This window comes from Myotis brandtii, unplaced genomic scaffold, assembly GCF_000412655.1.
Source record: "Myotis brandtii unplaced genomic scaffold, ASM41265v1 scaffold567, whole genome shotgun sequence".
Classification (NCBI taxonomy): Eukaryota; Metazoa; Chordata; class Mammalia; order Chiroptera; family Vespertilionidae; genus Myotis; species Myotis brandtii.
Window position 1 is genome coordinate 1,740,190 of NW_005370116.1, and position 4,752 is coordinate 1,744,941.

Here is a 4,752-nt window from a genome sequence, read left to right on the forward strand (position 1 = left end):
AGTTTCTGGTTCAGTACACCTGGGATGGAAAACTCTCTCCAGGTGTGGGGAAACATGGAGCGCTTGCTCCCTCACCACCACACTCACAGCTGAACCCAAAGCAGCTTGTCACAGGCAACTTTCTTTATCTCATTAATATAATATGCCTCCGGTTTTGCCCTGTCTACTCCCGCTAGAGCCCAGCTTCTCTATTCCAAAATTTAAATTTGGATTATTTGCACATTAATGGGCATTTTAGAAATGTCCTTTCATTTCTCAGTGATATTGGTGTTTGAAACCTGAATTCTCATAGTGGTTCTTTCTGCTAAACAACTTTCAACTGTCAGGGAGCGCGAGGAGAAGTTGCCTGACACCCTGACACGCAGTACACATTCCATAATTGTTGAATGAATGAAATAATAAATCTCTCATGTTTCGCACACAGAACACATATTCTTGCATGTTTGTCCTCTGAACTTTTCTCTCCCTTGGCATTTTCTTTTTGTGTTAAAGATATAACTCTCCCCCCTAATGTCCCTGCATATAATAATTAGACACTTTTAATATCTTCTGTTTAAATCTATATTTCTCTGGAATCAGCTTTGGTTATTTTGATCTTGGTTGTTATCTTTTATGCTTCCAGTGTTCTTTATTTATCTACCTGGTAATTTCTGGTTATCCATTTTTATTCAGTCATTAAGCACCAAGAGGCTGGTGTGTGCTTCCTCTTTTGTTGCATGTACAGGATGATTCCTCACCCTTTCTGACTGGGAAAGCTGCAGAGACCCTGATGCATGGGGCAGAGTTGGGGTTAACTAGCAGTTCTCACTTTAGGGTGAACAGACAGGTAGCTGCCTGTCAGGCGGGTCCTCTGGGGTCTCCAGAGCTGAGAGGGCTTTATCCGAGACTCTAATCCCTAATTCTCCACTAGAAACCTTTGCTCTCACCTTATTACTATTTCAGTTTCTTAAGAGGAGAACCACTTGTCCTTTTTGCCAGCAGTTAGTGTGTGTGTGTGTGTGTGTGTGTGTGTGTGTGTGTGTGTGTGTGCTGGTGAGATGGTGACAGGCATTTTGCACAGTTGATCCTTTTTACAGACCTTCAGTTAGTCCTCTGGTTTGAGCTCTGTGTCTTCCTGGGGCCCTCCATGGTAGGTGCTGTCTTTCAGCTCAGTGCCTCTCTGGGATTTTGAAAGATAGATTAGTTCTCATTCTGCTCCAGTCTCCTTGTAGTGTAAATGTGTAGTCTAATTTTGAATTAGATTTTGATCCCAGACTTATTAAGAAGTGCTGTTAACTTTCTGAGTGGTTGGTTGTTTTGTTGGCTTTTGTTGTTAATTTCTAGTTTTATGATGATGGGTTCAGAAAATGAGATATTTATGGATTTGAATGATGGCACAATATTAAGTCTTTAAAAACTTATTTATTTACTTATTTTTGGTACTGAGGACATTAGCAACAAAGTAAACTTTTAGGCTGCTTTTCAGTTGAATTATCTTCCTTTCTAGTTTTACGATGATGGGTTCAGAAAATGAGATATTTATGGATTTGAATGATGGCACAATATTAAGTCTTTAAAAACTTATTTATTTACTTATTTTTGGTACTGAGGACATTAGCAACAAAGTAAATTTTTAGGCTGCTTTTCAGTTGAATTATCTTCCTGTGCTCAAAGGATTCTCCTCCAAATGAGTCCTAGGGTTGGTCCTTCTCTGGTGATAGAAACTGGTGGGTAAGCTCACTTCTGCATTTCCCGGGAGATATCTATATCTGGCTGCTCTCAGTGAAGGATGCTAATGGGACTCCTTAAATCTTTAATCTCTGTCTATTGCTCAATAATCCTTATTCTCTTTGATCTTCTGGCTATGGGCTATTGAGAATTCTTTTCCATCTAAATGAGAATGGGACATAGGAGTGGAGGTAATGTGGAGACTAGTTTGATTTGGAGATTTCACCATTTTCTGAAGGTTTTTCTTCTTCCCTTTTTGGGAGGGCAAGGGGAGGATAGTCCCAATTCAATGCTTTGTTGGCAAACTGCTTCCCTACCTTTTTGTATTGGATTGTCTATGTTGGACTATCCAGTTGCCTCACCAAGTATCCCAAGAATGTAAGTCATAAGCAGTTTTAGTCTTGGTGAAGTTTTCAGACTTATCCCACCCCCCACAAAACACACACAGGTCACACACACATAAAAATACAGACACAGGTAACACAGACTCCTTCCTTCAAAGTTTAGATAGATGATTTGATTTTTGGGTGAGGGGAAAATAAGTCCACTTGTTTGATTTATTCCTCATGCGATAAGTTTAATCAACTGCTTTTGAAACTAATTGGCTATTTTCTCGATCTAATCTCATTTGATTCCTGTAGTAAAATGATTAATCCAAGCTTTGTTCTAGTGATAGCACTGTGTTTTTTCTACCCTGTTATAGAATTTATCACATTTACTTGGTAATTTCTATTATACTTAAAGGCAAGAAATGCACATATATGCACTCACTTTGATATCCTGAGATCAATAGTTTATTGTCTTTGTTTCCTTAGAAAATACAATGCTTCCATTAGTATAAAGTGTTCTAGTTTTGAGTCTTAGATGTCCTTTACAATGTGCTCTACTTAAAGTAATTTACCTCATTGGACTAGGCCCGTGGTCGGCAAACTGCGGCTCGCGAGCCACATGCGGCTCTTTGGCCCCTTGAGTGTGGCTCTTCCTAAGCCTTAGGAGTACCCTAATTAAGTTAATAACAATGTACCTACCTATATAGTTTAAGTTTAAAAAGATTTTGCTCTCAAAAGAAATTTCAATCGTACTGTTGATATTTGGCTCTGTTGACTAACGAGTTTGCCGACCACTGGGTCACTAGGCAGTGCATGCAATTTCTTATAAGCATGCTCACACAAAATTACATCAGGAAATCTTACTAAGTAAAAATATAATACATGTAACAAACATCTGGCATTGAGGGAAACATTTATTCTGTGTATGTAGTCTCAGTAAACTTACCTGTTAGAAGTCAATTTACCTAACCCTGAACCATTGACACATGTATTTGTTAATTAGGCTCACAAGGAAAAACGTTGGATGTGCTGTATCTCCATTCAAACCTCTTAATGTTCTAACTTTTTCTGACCTATGTTGAGCCCCCTTCAGTGTTTTATTTTTACTACTTTCACATGCCTAGGTCTTATACGCAAATTTTACTCTACTCAATCATAAAATCAAATAAGCCATTTAAACTCCAAATTAATCAAACTACCTGTATTTATTTGTGTAGCTCCGATCCTATTTCTTTACTTGTTGCTTGGGAAGCATGCATTGGATAACAAAAGACTTCCAAGCTCTTGGAATATCAATGAAAGTCCTAATTCCCCAACATAAACAGCTAAATACCAATTACAACAAAAGCAATCTTCTTTACCTATCTGCATTTTTTTCATCTTTATTACACTTTATAAAAGATAAGACACCACGGATAGGCAATGTCAGGCAGGAAAAAAATAAAAATAAAATGTCTAGCATGCTTTAACGGAGGAAGCAGGACGTATGCCCCTTTCTGAATAGAAGAGTTAGCTGAGACAGGGCCTTCTCCAGTTAAGATTATAGATACCTGCCAAGTTCACAAGGAGATAAATAATTTTCAGTATAATTTTGACCGAAGGCCAAAAGGATGAACCTGGGGCCAAACAGAAAAGAATTCCTCACTACCCTAGAGATCCACAGGGAGACACGAGACAATAAAGACCAAGAAGTTGGAAATAGGAAAGACAAACTAGACCGGCGACAACCTTTGAGGTTGAGAGGTCTGTAGACTAAAGGAAAATGATGGCAGGTGTGCTGTGAAACTCTGTATTTTGAAAACTCGTGTTTATAATTTTGAGGAGAAATACACCAAACATAAAACTAGTCATTTTTATTTGATCCACTAAGCATTTGATTTCTCCTTTACTTCAATCAATATTCATACACGTTGTTCTCTGGATAGAGCTTCACTAGGTATTTTATCTTCTTTCAAAGGACTCCACTCAGTTAGTTTGTGTATATTTTACCACATGGGCAGGAGAATAGTGAAAAGTGATGGCTGAGAAAGTACAAGAAAAAACAGGATTTCAGAAGTGTGCCTTTAGATGAGATATTTTTTTCCCTTTGATTATTGGGTTCAGATTGCAGATAGAGACCAAAAATCACTCAATGAATCAGATACTGTGATATCTCATTTAAACCTAGGAATTAGTTTGACAGCTTGGGAAAGGAAGTAACACATGACAATTTTGTTTATAGAAGTATAAGCTCACATTGGCAGAAAAATGTTTTCCTCTTACTCATTTTGTCAGAACAATGACAATTTCTATATGTATTCCCAATACCATTGGCTACAACTCTGTTAAGAACGGATAGCTAGTCACACTTTCAAATGTAGATCTCTAAAAATGTAATAATAAAAAATACGGATATAAATAAGGATATAGATTTTAAAGTTTAAAAGTGAGTTATAAAAAGAGGAAAGTTCTAGATAATGCTGAGGAAATTGGAAGCATTTATTATTTATGGAATAGTCTGGAAAGAGTTGGAAGATAATTTAAGGCTGGAGAATGAGGACGTATAGAAAGTTCTAAAATTTTGAATACCGGCCCTGACCAGGTGGTTAAGTTGGTTGGAGCATAGTCCCATAAACAAAAAAGTTGCAGGTTTGATTCCTAGTTAAGGCACATACCTAGGTTACAGGTTCAATCCCTGGTCCAGGAGAATAATGTGGAAGTCTTATTTTATAATTTT